This window comes from Ranitomeya variabilis, chromosome 2 (genome assembly GCF_051348905.1).
Source record: "Ranitomeya variabilis isolate aRanVar5 chromosome 2, aRanVar5.hap1, whole genome shotgun sequence".
NCBI lineage: Eukaryota > Metazoa > Chordata > Amphibia > Anura > Dendrobatidae > Ranitomeya > Ranitomeya variabilis.
In genome coordinates this window covers 425,930,471-425,949,658 of record NC_135233.1, presented here as the reverse complement: position 1 = coordinate 425,949,658, position 19,188 = coordinate 425,930,471, and the positions used below count along the sequence as shown (strand labels likewise).

Here is a 19,188-nt window from a genome sequence, read left to right as displayed (position 1 = left end):
CCATTACCGTACAATGACCAGCTGATCGACGGCTCAGATCCCATCAGCCGTCTTCATGAGACGCCCCCTACAGGCTACAGAGATGGATTGCACACAGACCGCCCCTTTAAGCACTGAGACAACTAATCCTTAGAATAAAGTGCAGTCTTTCTACTTACAGGGCCGGCGGCACTACAGACCCTTGAGTATCCGGATTAGCGAGGACCCCATCGATCACCGAGTTATCACTACTTTAAAGCAAAAAAAAAAAAAAATCTCCCTTAGGGCTGTGGCCTACTCTGTCAATTATCTAAGTATCAGTATACTGGGGAATTAGCGCCTTAAGAAGTTTATTCTTCTCTGTGCCACAAAATGAAGTCTACTCTGTTATTATCCCTCAAAACAAAAGCCAAACCTAAAAATCAAAGCTGCAGTGTAAAGCATGGAGGAGAAAAGGGCAGCGACAGAACAGTAACTTTATACCATCTCAGATTCTCAATATTAGAGAAATCTGCTTCTTTTCTCCACTGCTTCACCCTGAAACACTTAAACCTGTCTGGAGACAGAAGTGTCTGGTCACTGATCAGATTGCAGCCGTTTACTGAGGTCCATTAACGGGGAGGGAAGGTGGGGGCACAGCGATAACAGGTAAATGGAGAGATTGTGCTGCAGCTGTTTAGCAAGTGTTTCTCACACCAGAGCTGGATTCACAGCTACACTGCTCAGTAATGCTGTAAAATCTGCTCCATGCTGCTGCTAATTGGTCTCTATGTAGCACATGTGAATAAGGAGCAGGAATTGTTCATCTCTGTATGGGAGATAGCATTCAGCAAGTCAACGCATGATGCATTGTTTTGCATAGGAGCTGTATACAGAAAACGGTATAAGAAAAAATTAAATGCATTAAAGCAATAAGAAAACCTCTTCATCATGCGTCCTTCATAATCCAGGCAGTGATTTAGGAAATACCCTTCATATGTGAAGTTACAGCAGGTCTGGGAGAACAGAGGAACATTAAATGTAATAATGGGGGTGCAGCGCCGGCGATAAACGACTTCACACAAAGCAATTATACACTCACAATGACTGCGGGGTCAGACAATGCGACAGGGCGCTGTATACGGGGGTCAGAAGGAGGAAGACGGGAACAGTCATCGGCTCCGTACTCCAATTTTAGGACTTCTGCCGACCACCTTCCTACGTGTCCTGCTATATATACGGATGTTTCTAATGCTACAGTCTAAGACGGCACCAGGGGCTGCAAGAAATCCATAGAATATGTTCACACACGTCAGAATATCCTTATCATTTATGCACCAAATCTTACTAAATCCCTTCCACGAGAAAATCTGCATCAAATTGCACGACGCTGAGTGTGTGACATGCGCCTCCACGCTGCAGATCTTCACCACCGAGGAATAAGTGAGGACCACAGGAGACCATCGATAATCAATCCGCGGCAGGAGACTTTACCGTTTAGTCCTGCCGATTTGCACCAGGACGTTTTCTCTGCGATTCTGCATTTGCTGCAACGTTCTACTGCAGGGGGAGAAATCTGCAGTGAATTGATTGGAAGCAAGAGTTTTGCGAAGTTGCAGCAATAAGTCGATTTGTGCAGCGGAAGGTTAAACGCCCCGTCTCAGTGTGATGGTGCAGCCATTAGAGCCGCGGTCACCGGACGTCTCCACATTGCCTGGTGGAGGTCACATTATTGGGGGAATTGGCGATAATGACCATGTCGGAGGCTGGAGCCTTTTTTCAGCCCATCCCATATTACGTCCGTGCGGAGAGCGTGCGCTCAGAGACAGGTGGTATTATTAGCCGTCAGGGTGACCAAGCGCTCGGGGTCCCATGTAACAGTCCAGCTGTCAAGTGCAAGTCAGCGACACCCAAAATTAAAGCGCCTCCGCCTCATTACTGAACATCCCGCAACCAACACCAGTGTCATTAGTCAAGAGGCATCGAATCAATTACAATCACAGGTTCACAAGCGGCATATGCCCCACCAGGGGGCTCCAGGCGCACACACTGCCCCACACACAGCCCCACCGGGGGGGCTCCAGGCACACACACACTGCCCCACACACAGCCCCACCGGGGGGGCTCCAGGCACACACACACTGCCCCACCGGGGGGCTCCAGGCACATGTAGCTCAGCATTTGTGAACACGCCATCCTGTAAGCGGCACATTATAAGTTGCATTGCACAGGGTGAAGCACGCACTGACATCCGCAGCACAGCGCGACACACGGCGCTTGTATCAATAAACGCATAAATTATGAGAGAATCTGGGAGGAAAATCCATTGCATGAATTCCCAGTGGGGACCACGCCGTAATCCAGTCTGTATTTACCGGCCCCCCCTGCCAGAGTAATTTATGGAAGAGTGGAGCGGCAGACCCCCATCAATCAATAAGTCACCACTGATCCTCACCAGACAAGCGATGCACGGACCGGGCAGAAGTGTCGCAGACATCACCGGCAGATAAAGGTGAGTAACAAGAGAGCGGTGACATGTTCCGCCTAATAACCACATGCATCCGAACATGGCAGCTCTAGGGCGGGGAAATTAAATTGGTAAGAAAAGCGATTTTCTACCCACACAATGGCCGCCCACCGTCTGGTCACCACTATAGTAGGAATGATCATGGATACCAGAAGTCTCAGTGTTGCTGTGCGGCCCCTCGTGCCAGGCAGACTTGCTCCTGGCCGCCATGATCTGGCTGCCATTGTGTCAGTCTCCGCTCGCCCGTCCTCCATATTAGCAGCTCACCCTAATAAAGTTATATGATAATCAATTGCAGAGCCGGATCTGGGAGCAACGTTCTGCAAAAACAGAGCAAGAGAGAAGCATTTACTGTGGAGCTTGAGGACGGCGAGGGTCGGCCGCACGGTGAAGGCTGGAGACCGGCTTTATCACAATGACGGTGGATTCCGGTCGCTGGAAACTGCGTTGATCGCCACCCAACATTTGGATCTTGTAAAGCTCAGAGGCAACAAATCCTACAGAAGTTTTCACATGGCGCAGTCACACGTGACCGACATCATTGAGTCACCGCACTGACCGGCTGAAATACAGACTGCCGGCCCGGCGCACGTCAGCCGAGTCCATAGCGTAAACCGCATCACTCAGTAATAACAGTTACCCCAATCAGGCTCAGACTGGCCCACAGGGTAACAGGGCAATCCCCCGGTGGGCCCCTGTGCAGATCCGGGCCCCCAACCACCCTGTATGGGCAATACTTGGCATAATTCATTTGATTCACTCTGCAGAAAAAAAGCAGCATCTCATCATTCATTAATCACGCTGCCCAGTTTACTATTATATAGAGATATCGGTAAACAGAAGAACCGGCAACAATGTAGACCAGAGGTGTCAAACTGCATTCCTCGAGGGCCGCAAACAGGTCATGTTTTCAGGATTTCCTTGTATTGCACAGGTGATAATTTAATCACCTGCACAGAATGATTCCAGCACCTTGCAGAATGCTAAGGAAATCCTGAAAACATGACCTGTTTGCGGCCCTCAAGGAGATGTAGACCATGGTGGCCCAAAGCCAACCCTCCCCTGACAGTCCGGACCCCCCCCACTAAAGTGAGGGTCCCATCATTGCAAGCGGAGAAATACTTCAACGCAAAAACGCAAGTACCAGGCTTTTCAGTTGTGATATTGGGGAGCTTCTCCAGTCCTCTATGGGGCATTCGTGCAAAAAAACAGTAATTACGAGTGTTTTGTAACAACCCACGAGGTTTCCTCCACTTCAGCATTAATTGCACTGTGAAGGTCACCCACACATCGTAAGACCCCAAGTCAGTCTACACAGATCGATGTAACTAACTTATCTAGAAATCACTCGGACTCTCCCCCCAGCAACACGAGTCACAGACACACAGTTTGCACTACTTTTCCGGAGCGGATATGCACATAAAGTTGTCCACGATTAGAAAAAAAATGTATATTAAAAAGAGCTGGGTGTAATTCTATAGATCTGGCTGTCACTTCGAGAGAAGTCACATTTTATCATGGTCGCGAGGGAGGGAAAAAAAAAAAAAAAAGTTAAATATATCTTTGAGAACTTACAGTTGAAGTCAGCAGGATGGGGGGGGGGGGGGGTCCTGAATCTAGACCCTTTCAGCAAAAGGAGTCTGCCAAGTCAGAAATGCCTCTACCGCTGGCAAGCGATGCAGATGCGGCCATCTTTGATCTGGGCGTGGGCACCAGTGGGTCGTACACAGCCTTCCATGTAAGTGTGTGGCCGGGTGACTGGATGGACTCTAGCTTTAGGTCAGCCGCACACGCTTAGTAAAGATGGCCGGCTACCGGGCATGGGGGGGCCTGGTGACCGGAGGTGAAGGGGAGCCAGCCACGTGTAATCTTCACACCATTGCACTTTGTTCAGATATTTGACAGAGACCGACCCCCCTATAGAACAAGTGCACAAAGGGACCAAATCGTGCGTTTATATGGGGAGGTCGGGGGGCACTGGGAGATGTGGGGAGCTCGTGAGGCAGAGAACAGAACAAGCTAAAGTTTGAGCACCACCATTTCCAACCATTGTCCAAACATGCTTGATCCTCGGCCAAGTCATCGATATTGGCAGCACATGGCCACGTGCCAACAACAGAACGGGGGCCAACATGGCGCACGCTGGATGGAGAAGGAAGGATTGTATTAAAGGGGGCCGTTGAATTAGAAGTAGGCCCATGGTGGTCTCGGAAGGCACATAGGAGGGGTGGCCCCCACATACCCATCTGAATGACCCCCAACTACTCCTATTGCTGCTGGTGTTCCATCAATTACCTACATATTGCAGTGTGACCACTGCAGCCAATCAACGGTCACAGATTGGCTGCAGTGGTCCTGTTCAATATTTCTCAGCCACAAGACAGTCTCCCAGCTCAGATGGAACATGGCTGCAGTTTGACTTGTGGTCACCAGACGCCCCCAATGAAAGAAGACTAAGCCATAAGACCGATGTAGGACAGCAGCACGGAGGAATGGGAGATGTCCTGCAGGAGCGGAGGACCACCATGGGCCCCTGGATGCCAACGTCTTATAGATGGGCCGCCATTTTGGTCCCATTTGGCCTTTTTACTGCGGCCACAGTTTGAATAAGCGGAGTCACAGCGGCTCTGACCAATAGGAGGCCAAGAGGATTGTAAGCTTAAAGGGAAACTCCAGAATCTCCCTTAGGACACGTTTTGTAGGGGTGTGGTACCCTGATGGGGCAGCGCAGCAGTGTAAAGCATGAAACAAGAGATGAAGCAGCAGCAGCGACTGTCTGTACAGAAAGTGGATTGCAGACCGACTCCGAAGACCAGAAGCAAAACAGCAGAGACAAAGCATCGGTTTATAGACGGGATCTGGAAGACATCGTCCCTCCGCTACCGAAAGGTCAGTGAGATGATGGGACAATGAGGGAATGCTCTATAGAAGCCCCCACAGCCAAGGCAGAACAGAGCCCATTCATCGGCTCCCATGCACAGACTCAGCATATGGACAGATCAGGGTCCCCGAGACGCAGATTTCAGGCCCCGAGCTGAACCTGCCGGTATTACACACCGCCAGACCCTCCACAGGAGCCGCACAATGGTGGCAGAGGGGGAAACGCTACATCAGACTTGTGACGGCCCATCATCCAATAACCCGGCCCATGGCGGTGCAATCAGATGCCATTTGCTCCACTTCTAGATATCGGGTCACACTCTGTCGTGCACCAAGTGAAGAGCCGAGAAGACCAGCAGCGATCAGAAACCTGTCCTGTACGACACTGGATCTTACCGTACAGCAGTGGGAATGGCCAGCGAAGAGTTAAAGGGGCATTTGTGCAAAATTTCACGTCACCCAGGTCACTGATGGAACGTCATTGTCCTTCAATGCAATGTCCGGGAAACACGACTCCTCGCTCTGATGGCCGCCTTCATGAGGTCCCAGAGATGAGCAAATATCATGGCAAAGATAAAGAGATCCTATCAGACCAATCACGGGGAAAACAAAAACAAATCTAGCAAAGGTATTCACATCTGAGTCTTCACCTCTCAACTGAGGAAGAAAATACGAGATACAATAAGGTCAAGTAAACGCAAGTTTAAGCCCCTTACATCCATGTAATCCTTAAAGACGGCGATCAGCTGCAGTGATGACATCGTATGGCCCAGTGTACGGCACAGATCAGCCCTAGAGAGGACATTGCATATTGCACAGATACAGCACCACAGAAAACACTGCATGATGCACAGATAAAGCACCACGTACAGTATACATGTACAGAATGCAGCCCCAAAGAGGACATTGCATGTTGCACAGATACAGCACAGATCAGCATCAGTGACAACATTGTATGGCACACAGATGCAGCACCATATACAGATACAGCCCCAGAGGACATTACATGTCGCACAGATACAGCACCATAGAGGACACTGGATGATACACAGATATGGCACAGATCAGCATCAGTGACAACATTGTATGGCGCACAGATACAGCACCAGATACAGATATAGCCCCAGGAGGACACTGCATCATACACAGATACAGCACAGATCAGCACTAGTGATTACACAGATACAGGACATGGCACACAATCCTGTGTACAGCAGTGATAACACATGCATGCTTCTCCGGGTGTGCATGTGCTCTTAATGGGTAGAAGGGCGCAAGCCACAGCGCTAGAGGAACCTCATTTACTTTGGTAGTTAAGGATGGGGCTGGTGGAATTGCAATATGCCCAATGCTCAAAAATTAAAGTATAAATTCGTAGTGGCCCATACATGGTCACACAGACGCCATACTTACCCTGTATTCCCTATTCCTTGGTCGTTGGACTTCCCAAAACACAAATTGATGCAATCCTATTTAATTCTCCCACCCTGAAGTCGCTCCCTGCCCGAGCGCCGATATTTCGTAAGGACAGGCACTTACAGATACGCTCCAGCTTGCTCACCTTTGCCCCGCTGTTCTTGCTTGGCATATACAAATCATTCCCAGGCAGAAGAAATGCCTCCGGCGGTGGGATCCTCTGCGGAGCGGCTGGCACAGGAACTGCCCGGACGGGTTTATAAAGGACCTTCCTGATCCTCACCGGGCACACGCCAGGATTACCGTGCATATCCTTCCTACAGAAAACGGCCAGACCCCGGCACCGAGAACAACCACGACCTGAACACAAACCAGGCTGCCAAACTCCCTTGGTATTAAATTACACAGAAAATACATATTTTCCTGGCTCGTGCCTAAAAGGATCTACTGTCAGGAGCCGTTCCTGTCCCTGCAGGAATTGTAACCGGTCCAAAATAGAACAGGAAATATTGTGCATTCAGAGGAGTCAGCAGCAAGACGGAGACCCAGCGCCCTGCACAGCACCCAGCAGAGAAAGGGTTAACAGATATTTTATTTTTTGGGGGGGGGTGCTCTCTGGTTTCAGCGTGGGATTTTAGGGAGCGTTTATGGAGTCACGGCAGCTCACCCCTCCCTATAAACACTCACTTTAGGAAGCTAAATAGGTCATTACTGCAGAGGCTCCACCGGCGCCCCCCGCAGGCAGCTCCGTGTGCAACAGGGTACGAGCAGCGACTAAGATCCCCTATAAATGCACCAGCCCCCCCCCCATCCAATATGTTGGGGGTCTTAACGAAGAATCGTACCTGGAGCAGGGCTGAGGGTAGACGCCGCCTCGGGAGCGAGTAGGCTGGGAATCTGGGTCTGTGCTGGCAGAGAGCAGCGGCGCCGCCGCGTCCGGGAGCTCGGTTCATACACGGAGTGAATTCATCGACATAACGCAGGAATATGCCAGAGAGCATCCGCAGACCACATCATGCAGGAGCCCCCTCACAGCGGGCTCAGCCATAGCAGGGCTCCAGTGGACAGAACGAGCTTTGTTCTGGGGAAGAAGGGAGAAAAAAAAAAAAAAAAAAAAAAGGGAACAGAGGGGAGGGGGGGACACGGAGGGAGCAATGGCCCCGGCCAGATCGCCATACACAGGGCTGAGCGCCGCCATATACTCAGACCAGGAGGGAGATCCGTACATCTGGCCTTACCATGCCTGTGGCCCTAAACCAGAGCACAGACCCTATGGGGGCTTCTGCGAGGTCAACAGGGGCCAATGGACGCGACAAGCTCTCACAAGTTCCTTTCTTTCTGGAATCCCTTTAAAGAGGTGTAATGCGAAAAAACAGTGACCAGTCACCATATGCAGGGCCCTAAAATCTTATTTATATCAGTCCCAATAGTGCAGGTCTGGGAAAAGAACGATCGAGCATGTTACATGTCAACATGCTCCATCCTTTATTATCAAAATAAGAGAAGTGGCTGCTGCGGGCGTATAACAGATGGAGTACAACTAATAACACAGGATTCTATAGATGTACAGGAGGAGGAGGGGAGCTGTGACAATGACTGATAACACAGGGTCCACTATTCACTATAGGTGATGTCACAGCTCACCTCCTCCTGTACAATGACCGATAACACCTCTATATACAGTAGATAACAGGACCCACCATTCACAACAGGTGATGTCACAGCTCACCTCCTCCTCCTGTACAATGACTGATAACACCTCTATATACAGTAGATAACACAGGATCCACCATTCACAATAGGTGATGGCACAGCTCACCTCCTCCTCCTGTACAATGACCGATAACACCTCTATATACAGTGGATCACACAGATCACAATAGGTGATGGCACATCTCCCCTCCTCCTCCTGTACAATGACTGATAACACCTCTATATACAGTAGATAACACAGGATCCACCATTCACAATAGGTGATGGCACAGCTCACCTCCTCCTGTACAATTACCTAAAACCAGGTCACTTCATTAAAGGGGTGGGGGGTTGATAACTTCTCTCAGTGCTGAGCTTTTAGTAAATATTGGCACCTTGCTGGCAGTGATCCCATCCTCGGTTATTCTTGTGCAATGCTAATAATTCCTTCTCTCTGGTGAGTCAGAGGCCGATCCGCGCGATTATCAGCATCGTATTCTCAGGAACCAATTCTGCTCCAACTTATCACAGCTGCCGGGTGCGATCGGGGCTCGTGCAGTGTTGGCTGCTCCAGTCACCGATTAATGATGTCTGAGACCACACTTATTTGGCCAAGTACTGGGGTCGTGTAGTATGGCCGCTTATGGTGGATGAAGGACACGGCAAGTTTAGCTGCAGCCAGAAATCATTCTGTGCCGCTTCTACATCACAAAGTAACACAAAGTGAAAGGAAATCCCACTGACAATCCGGCAGCAAATAATCCAACTGGTTCCACCGTGCCCCACCAGGGGCCACGCAATACTCTGCAATTTTTGTAACCCCTTTCTCATGTACAGCACCATGGAATTAATGGTGCTATATAAATAAATAATAATAATCTTTGGCCATGTAACCCAAGTTGAGACCACCACTCTCCCCTATGAGTCAATCACACAGAGCGGCTCTATTACATGGGTGGCCACATTTTTGAAGTTTGATTGGGGGAGCCGAAAACAAAAAAGCCTGAAATATATAGCGTCCATCATAAACATCCTAGAGAAGGACTTTTCATTTCACCGATCAGGTGGCGTCTTGGCCTCCGGACCCCCGGTTTGGAGTTTACCACAATAAGTACAGAGAGAGGGAAGCAAAGGTTTCCTCCTGGCCGAGCCGGGGGCATGGATAAGGGAACCGGCGCCGGGTCACATGTTCTCTTTTGCAAGATTCAAGTTTTACTTTTTTATTTTTTAGCCTAAACAAGAGAGCGGTCACATACCGAGTATGAATCCAGAGCAACAAGTCAGACAAGTGCAAAAATAAAACACGTGTGCGCCTTTCACGATCAGTCCCCAGTGTGGTGCGGTCACATTCTGCGAACAATCAGCAGTTAGTACCGGTCTCAAGTTAAGACCCTTGTACACAATAGATGGCCGTCAGCCGCATTGCCCCATACACAGGAGCACTCCGTGTCCTGCAAGAAAGCCGCCACCAGCTCCCATGGCAGAGGAGCGGCTCAGCTATCTGCGCAGAAAAAAAATAAAATTACAAAGCAACTGGTGGACCCCCCTCTCCCCCGACATCTATCGGGACAAAGTCGGGAGGTCCCCGTACATATCAGACTGGCAGATCAAATCATTATCAATGTGCTCAAACAAGTTAGACCATTCACGGGACCCTGGATACTGAAGTGGCTGCCGGACCCCCTTACTACCTGCAGCATTTCGATTAATAGGCCGCCATGATGCACATGTGACGCAGCGGCTGCAGCCTCATCAGTGGGGTCCGTGGGTAGCAGGAGGCCCGTCGGTAGCAGGAGGCCCGTGGGTAGCAGCCACAGACCATCAAGGGCCTGCAATGCTTCTTGCCCTGATCCCTCGGCAGCACATCCACCCATGTAATCATTGTGTGCTGCCGACAAAGCGCTCCCGAGAGATAAAACCTTGTAGAACGAATTACACAAATGACAGACTAGGTGGATTGTCCATCATCGCTCACTGTGAGCAACCTCTCCGTTACCTTCACTCCATCTTCCATTTTGTGGTTTAAAGGGGTTGTCAGAAATTAAAGACCAAAAAAAACAAACAAAAAAACAAAGTAACATCCACTTATTCTATTCCTCGCAACGCCTGCAATGGTGGCGTCGCGTCAATCATTCACATGACCACCAAAGTCAGTCATGGCGATGCTTGCACGTGCGGTTGGTGACCAATGAAGCCAGCGAGTGGCCAAGAACGCTGGACCTAGTAGTGCGGCACAGCAAATCCAAAACATGCACCTTCACACTGCGCTTCTGCACCCGTTCTTTGGTCCCGTTGAGGCGCATGTCTGATCCTCCCACAAAACAAGATTCGGGCATATGTGATGTGCTGACCCGGGCCATAGACTGCTATGGGGCCAAGTGAGTGAACATTTGCTGTTGTGCTACAGTTTTGGGCAGAAACGACTCCTGGGGACGTAACAGACTGCACCTATTTGCACAGTAAAGTCATACCCCCATATACAAGCCCTCGAGATTCACTAGTGAATGCAGAGGGACACACACACACACCTCTGAATGCCCCAAATATCTTACCGAAGAGGTATGTGCATTTACTGGTACGCAGGTCACGCTGCAAGGAAAAAAAAAAAAAACCCAGGAGGAAAGAAAAGGCATGGGGGCTCCAAATAACAGCACCCCCTGACTGCCAGGACGGTCACTCGGGTGACGTGGTATCACATAGCCTCCTTGCAAGAGACCGGAGTCGTCCTAATTATCAGCAGAGGTCGGAGCCCCAACAATCCTGGATGGGAATATCCCTTTAAGACCTCCAAACACGTCATGCAATAGTGAAAGCCAAGATGTCACTCAGATAAACCGCGCTCATAGCTCGCTCTTGGCAGGGACGGCACATGGAAACTTCAACACGAGCCTCGCTGCCATGTACAAAACCGAGCAAACAAAAACTTTCCTGAAGAAACCAAACTGCAGGAATCCAACACATCCCGTCCATGTCGCCTTCTGTCCGCTGCACTCGACCATTTCAGTGGGGGAGGAATGTAGCGTTCCTCTGACCACCATAATAGAGGGGACGGTCCTCTGTAAACGTGCGAGTATCCAAGGCTACGGACGCAGAGTTTATCAAGGAGTTTTTGAAAACTTCAAATCCTCCACCAAATCTCCAAACCGGTCTTGAATTCTGCTATGAAAACTTTGCAAAAATACTCCATGTGCACACAGCCTAAAAGGAGAGGTTTGTGATGACCGCCCCTTTAACAGGACAAGGCTTCACTCACAGCTGAGCCATTATGCTTTCAACGGAAGCATCGGCCACAGGCGGACAAACCCCATCAAAAGTGGAAAACCGCACCACCAGCCAATTTCCATGCAGAAAAAAAGAATGCTGGAACCGCAACTTTATTTTTTTGGAGTCTGAAAATCTGCAGCGTGTCTGCTCTGTGTGAACACGGCAGAAGGATTCCCATCCATTCCTGGCGATTCCCCGCGGACACTGAAGGCCGTCCGTGTACTCAGTATACAGCCGCTATAACAAGGAGATAAAACGGCCATAAACCTGCACAGCACACACTGTAAAGCCACATACTCCGCCGATAGTGCCGGGCGTACCGTCCACATAGCGGCACCATGTCCCATGTATGACCCCACAGTCAGTGCCACCATCATCCATAAACAAAGGGAGCAGAGAAGAAAACCCCAACAGAAGGGCAAAAAATAATCACAAGGAGGAAGAGCGGCGGCTCCAGCGGCCATATCTGCCCCACGTGCGGAGCGTCTCCGGCACATCCACCTAACACATCGGCAGCACATATGGAAGGGGACAACTTGTGACCCCCCGCGACACATGTACCCCACCTGTGGCTGAGCTTGCGCCCCCCCATTCTGGGATTGCTCACACCGGTCAGATTCGCTGCAGCTGCTCCACATAACGCAAGTTTTGCTGCAGGATTTTGTGCAGATTTCATCCCCTGCATCACAAACTGAAATCCACAGAAACGTCAGACAGCAAAGCTGCAATTCACACTGTGCAGCAAGGGACAAGCTAAGAGTCTGAACAGGTTTATAACGCTCGCACCCACCGCATCCGACCGGGAAACTGAAGATTCACACCTGAAAATGGAGACGGAAAATCAGCCCCGTGTGGACACAGCCACTGAAAAAAACACCGGACACTCAGGGTATGCAAACCGACAAGCCCAGACCATCAGGAGGATAGTGCATCGCTCCTCACTGCATCTAATAGGGAGAAGAAGCCCCCAAATATGCACTGCGTCGTACCAGTCATCACCGCCCCCCATATCCACACAACCCCCCATACCCCCCCCATATCCACACAGCCCCCTATACCCCCTACACCCCCCATATCCACAGCCCCCTATATCCACACAGCCCCCTATACCCCCCTACCCCCCCATATCCGCACAACCCCCTATAACCCCCCATATCTGCACAACCCCCTATACCCCCCTACCCCCCATATCCACACAACCCCCCCTACCCACACAACCCCCTATACCCCCCCTACCCCCATATCCACACAACCCCCTATACCCCCCATATCCACACAACCCCCTATACACACCCTACCCCCCCATTTCCACACAACCCCCCACATCACTGCCCCCCTACACACACCACTGCCCCCACATCCACACAACCCCCCCCCCCCCCCCCGGCTCAGCCCCCACAGGACCCCTCTGGGCTCCTCACTGCCCCCCATGACAGCAGCATTCCTCCCATTGCAGTCTATGGCTGGCGGCTCCTCACCTGCTGGGAGTTGTAGTTCTGCAGCAGCTCAGTACGGGGGTCTCGGTACGTCCCCTCCCCTGTGCCGGCCTGTGTCCTGCTGCTCCCCGGGCTGTGTGGCTCCTGTGCCCGTCCTCCAGCTCCGTCCTCCCGCACTCCGCCGCCGCCGCCTCCTCCCCGGTAATTATACGCTCCGCCCGCCGCCTGAGCCGCAGCCTCCCCCCTCCCGGCCTCCGTGCTGTCATGGCAACCCGTGTGCCCCCACAGGTTAGGGGAGACCCCACACGTGTCCGCGGCGCCCGGAGCCTCTGTCTTGTCTGTGGAGCATTTTATAACCTTTTTATTCATTCCTTATGGATTTTGGGGAAAACTCTGAAAATCAGAAAAAAAAGCCTAAAAGAAACTGCCAAAAAAAAAAAAAAGGAAACGACAAATCATAACTCATCAGATAATAAAACCGACCATAAAAACAAAAACCGCCTGCGTTTCCTGATAAACTCATCATGTGAACGGATCCTAATACCGGATGTAACAAAACGTGGAAATTAACAAAAAAAAACGAGAGACAATTTGGGAGAATGAACCTGCTGTTCCCTGGAGAGGAAAAACTCCTCATTTGTCGCTGCCAGAACATTCTGCAGTGTGAACACGGCCTGAGGAGCGGGCGGACGGCGCTTCGCTCACGGTCGCGGCTCTCTGCCCATTTCTAGGCTTTTTTTTGTCCTAAAATGTTTTGTGTGATGATTTTTTAAGTGTTTTTTTGGGGGGTCGATTTTCTGTTATTTTTTTTTTTCAAATGAGACGGAAACTGCTAAAAGCCGTAGAACAGAGTCCGGTCGGCCGGTGTCCTTCCTGCTGACCCCCATAGCGGGGAGCCCCGCGTGCGGACGGAAAGTGCAGGAATCCAGCGGTTTTTAGTGATTTGATTTTTACTCGACCGGACGTCTAAACAAAACCTGCAAAAACCACGCGACTTTTTTGGCAGCTTTTGCAGCAGATCTGCTCTGAACATGCCCAGGACAGCCCTCGCGGAACACTCCCCATAGCATCCACACTGAGGTTTTTAGAGAGTTTTGGTTTTTTTTAATGAGGTTTTGAAAATCTTGCTGTGACAAAAAAAGAAGTGAAATGTTTCTTCAATGAAGATCTAAAAGCCATACAATACTGTGCGGATATAAGCACCATAAATAGTAGCGTTTTTGCAGGTGGGAACGTGGGCGGCGGGTGAGATGTGTCTTCACAGGAGGCTGCGCCCGCAGGATCGCTGCGGGGGATGATGAACTAGCCCTAAGGCTATGTGCACACCTTGCAGATTTACTGCGGATCCGCAGCTTTTTTTTCCGTGCAGAAACGCTGCAGATCCGTAAGTGATTTACATTACAATGGAAATCAATGGCAAAAAAAAATTGCTGTGTTAATGGTGCAGAAAATTCTGCACGGAAAACGGAGCAGATTCAAAAAAGGACCATGTCAATTCTTTGTGCAGATCTGCTGCGTTTCTGCACCCATTCCATTATAGAAATCTGCAGGGGTAAAAAAAAGGAAGAAATCCGCACAAAAATCTGCAACGTGTGCACATACCAAAAAAAGGCGCAAATTCTGACCTATGTTTTCTGCCAAGAAATGCAGAATCTGCACAGAAAATTTCCACAAATCTGCAACGTGTGCATATAGCCTAAGTGGATGAGAGTAGAGAGAGTGAGCACTGGTGGTGGCATTGCCCACGGCGGAGGTAGTGCCCACTGACTGGTAGGCTGCTCAGGATCCGGGCAGAACAGGACGCTGCATTTTTGCTGCTTTTTTTCTGTGCAGATTTGTCATAAAACCTCTGCATCGTGTCAGCTCTTTCAGAGTTTTAGCTGAGGATTTCACCCCTAACTAATGGGTAGGGAAAAATCTACACCAAAATGGAAGTTAAAAAATGCAACAAAAACATGCATTTTTTACGCTGTCAAGAGATGCACAGATTTCTGCAGCAAATTCTTCACGTGTGCACATACCCTTAGCGGGTGCAGAGGCGGCGCACACACGGGCAGGTTACAAATACTGTGACTACACAGGGGGTTAATCAGGAGCTGCTTAGATAAACATGTCCTATGGACTTGCGGTTCGCTCTTCGTGTTTACCCATGGACTGTGTGGACTGGAGAGGTTGTTCACACTAAAGCCTGAACTTGTAGCTCCCGGGCCGCAGCGCAAAAATGACGTCAGGTTATATGTCATTCTAATGTGGCAAAGGGGGTTATGAGGAACAACGGCCCGGTGGGACTGCCTCATAGCTGCGGCCCGGCTGGACTCCCCCATAGCTGCGGCCCGGCTGGACTGCCCCATAGCTGCGGCCCAGTGGGACTGCCCCATAGCTGCGGCCCGGTGGGACTGCCTCAAAGCTGCGGCCCAGTGGGACTGCCCCATAGCTGCGGCCCGGGCGGGACTGCCCCATAGCTGCGGCTCGGTGGGACTGCCTCAAAGCTGCGGCCCAGTGGGACTGCTCCATAGCTGTAGCCCGGTGGGACTTCCCCATAGCTGCGGCTCGGTGGGATTGCTCCATAGCTGCGGCCCAGTGGAACTGCCCCATAGCTGCAGCCCGGTGGGACTGCCCCATTGCTGCAGCTCGGTGGGACTGCCCCATAGCTGCGGCCCGGTGGGACAGCCCCATAGCTGCGGCCCGGTGGGACTGCCCCATAGCTGCGGCCCGGTGGGACTGCCCCATAGCTGCGGCCCGGTGGGACTGCCCCATAGCTGCGGCCCGGTGGGACTGCCCCATAGCTGCGGCCTAGTGGGACTGCCCCATAGCTGCGGCCCGGCGGGACTGCCCCATAGCTGCGGCCTAGTGGGACTGCCCCATAGCTGCGGCCCAGTGGGACTGCCTCATAGCTGCGGCCCGGTGGGACTGCCTCATAGCTGCGGCCCGGAAGGACTGCCCCATAGCTGCGGCCTGGGCATGACTGCCTCATAGCTGCGGCCCGGTGGGACTGCCCCATAGCTGCGGCCCGGGCGGGACTGCCCCATAGCTGCGGCCCGGGCGGGACTGCCCCATAGCTGCGGCCCGGTGGGACAGCCCCATAGCTGCGGCCTGGTGGGACTGCCCCATAGCTGCGGCCCGGTGGGACTGCCTCATAGCTGCGGCCCGGTGGGACTGCCTCATAGCTGCGGCCCGGTAGGACTGCCCCATAGCTGCGGCCTGGGCATGACTGCCTCATAGCTGCGGCCCGGGCGGGACTGCCCCATAGCTGCGGCCCGGTGGGACTGCCTCATAGCTGCGGCCCGGTGGGACTGCCCCATAGCTGCGGCCCGGTGGGACTGCCCCATAGCTGCGGCCCGGTGGGACTGCCCCATAGCTGCGGCCCGGTGGGACTGCCTCATAGCTGCGGCCCAGTGGGACTGCCCCATAGCTGCGGCCCGGTGGGACTGCCTCATAGCTGCGGCCCGGTGGGACTGCCTCATAGCTGCGGCCTGGTGGGACTGCCTCATAGCTGCGGCCCGGTGGGACTGCCCCATAGCTGCGGCCCAGTGGGACTGCCCCATAGCTGCGGCCCAGTGGGACTGCCTCATAGCTGCGGCCCGGTGGGACTGCCTCATAGCTGCGGCCCGGTAGGACTGCCCCATAGCTGCGGCCCAGTGGGACTGCCTCATAGCTGCGGCCCGGTGGGACTGCCTCATAGCTGCGGCCCGGTAGGACTGCCCCATAGCTGCAGCCTGGGCATGACTGCCTCATAGCTGCGGCCCGGGCGGGACTGCCCCATAGCTGCGGCCCGGTGGGACTGCCTCATAGCTGCAGCCCAGTGGGACTGCCCCATAGCTGCGGCCCGGTGGGACAGCCCCATAGCTGCGGCCCAGTGGGACTGCCCCATAGCTGCGGCCCGGTGGGACAGCCCCATAGCTGCGGCCCGGTGGGACTGCCTCATAGCTGCGGCCCGGTGGGACTGCCTCATAGCTGCGGCCCGGTAGGACTGCCCCATAGCTGCGGCCTGGGCATGACTGCCTCATAGCTGCGGCCCGGGCGGGACTGCCCCATAGCTGCGGCCCGGTGGGACTGCCTCATAGCTGCGGCCCAGTGGGACTGCCCCATAGCTGCGGCCCGGCGGGACTGCCCCATAGCTGCGGCCCAGTGGGACTGCCTCATAGCTGCGGCCCGGTGGGACTGCCTCATAGCTGCGGCCCGGTAGGACTGCCCCATAGCTGCGGCCTGGGCATGACTGCCTCATAGCTGCGGCCCGGGCGGGACTGCCCCATAGCTGCGGCCCGGTGGGACAGCCCCATAGCTGCGGCCCAGTGGGACTGCCCCATAGCTGCGGCCCGGTGGGACAGCCCCATAGCTGCGGCCCGGTGGGACTGCCCCATAGCTGCGGCCCGGTGGGACTGCCTCATAGCTGCGGCCCGGTGGGACTGCCTCATAGCTGCGGCCCGGTAGGACTGCCCCATAGCTGCGGCCTGGGCATGACTGCCTCATAGCTGCGGCCCGGGCGGGACTGCCCCATAGCTGCGGCCCGGTGGGACTGCCTCATAGCTGCGGCCCGGTGGGACTGCCCCATAGCTGCGGCCCGGCGGGACTGCCCCATAGCTGCGGCCCAGTGGGACTGCCTCATAGCTGCGGCCCGGTGGGACTGCCTCATAGCTGCGGCCCGGTAGGACTGCCCCATAGCTGCGGCCTGGGCATGACTGCCTCATAGCTGCGGCCCGGGCGGGACTGCCCCATAGCTGCGGCCCGGTGGTACTGCCTCATAGCTGCGGCCCAGTGGGACAGCCCCATAGCTGCGGCCTGGTGGGACTGCCCCATAGCTGCGGCCCGGTGGGACTGCCTCATAGCTGCGGCCCGGTGGGACTGCCTCATAGCTGCGGCCCGGTAGGACTGCCCCATAGCTGCGGCCTGGGCATGACTGCCTCATAGCTGCGGCCCGGGCGGGACTGCCCCATAGCTGCGGCCCGGTGGGACTGCCTCATAGCTGCGGCCCAGTGGGACTGCCCCATAGCTGCGGCCCGGTGGAACTGCCCCATAGCTGCGGCCCGGTGGGACTGCCTCATAGCTGCGGCCCGGTGGGACTGCCTCATAGCTGCGGCCTGGTGGGACTGCCTCATAGCTGCGGCCCGGTGGGACTGCCCCATAGCTGCGGCCCAGTGGGACTGCCCCATAGCTGCGGCCCAGTGGGACTGCCTCATAGCTGCGGCCCGGTGGGACTGCCTCATAGCTGCGGCCCGGTAGGACTGCCCCATAGCTGCGGCCTGGGCATGACTGCCTCATAGCTGCGGCCCGGGCGGGACTGCCCCATAGCTGCGGCCCGGTGGGACTGCCTCATAGCTGCGGCCCAGTGGGACTGCCCCATAGCTGCGGCCCGGCGGGACTGCCCCATAGCTGCGGCCCAGTGGGACTGCCTCATAGCTGCGGCCTGGTGGGACTGCCTCATAGCTGCGGCCCGGTGGGACTGCCCCATAGCTGCGGCCCAGTGGGACTGCCCCATAGCTGCGGCCCAGTGGGACTGCCTCATAGCTGCGGCCCGGTGGGACTGCCTCATAGCTGCGGCCCGGTAGGACTGCCCCATAGCTGCGGCCCAGTGGGACTGCCTCATAGCTGCGGCCCGGTGGGACTGCCTCATAGCTGCGGCCCGGTAGGACTGCCCCATAGCTGCAGCCTGGGCATGACTGCCTCATAGCTGCGGCCCGGGCGGGACTGCCCCATAGCTGCGGCCCGGTGGGACTGCCTCATAGCTGCAGCCCAGTGGGACTGCCCCATAGCTGCGGCCCGGTGGGACAGCCCCATAGCTGCGGCCCAGTGGGACTGCCCCATAGCTGCGGCCCGGTGGGACAGCCCCATAGCTGCGGCCCGGTGGGACTGCCTCATAGCTGCGGCCCGGTGGGACTGCCTCATAGCTGCGGCCCGGTAGGACTGCCCCATAGCTGCGGCCTGGGCATGACTGCCTCATAGCTGCGGCCCGGGCGGGACTGCCCCATAGCTGCGGCCCGGTGGGACTGCCTCATAGCTGCGGCCCAGTGGGACTGC

At 54.2% G+C, this 19,188-nt stretch overlaps 1 protein-coding gene across 14 annotated transcripts in view; it reads right to left on the bottom strand.

Annotated features, from left to right (window-relative positions):
* PACSIN3 (protein kinase C and casein kinase substrate in neurons 3) overlaps positions 1-13,373 on the bottom strand; it is a 28,844-nt gene extending 15,471 nt beyond the window's left edge. For 5 of the 14 annotated variants that reach the window (XM_077286822.1, XM_077286819.1, XM_077286821.1 and 2 more), the window contains exon 1: positions 13,216-13,373. The gene's annotated coding sequence lies outside the window, so the exon portion shown is untranslated. Of the gene's footprint in view, positions 1-7,626; positions 7,860-13,215 lie in introns of those variants that run through there. The other 9 variants (XM_077286808.1, XM_077286814.1, XM_077286807.1 and 6 more) reach the window with 6 other exon arrangements.
* Between the last annotated feature and the right edge of the window lie 5,815 nt (positions 13,374-19,188).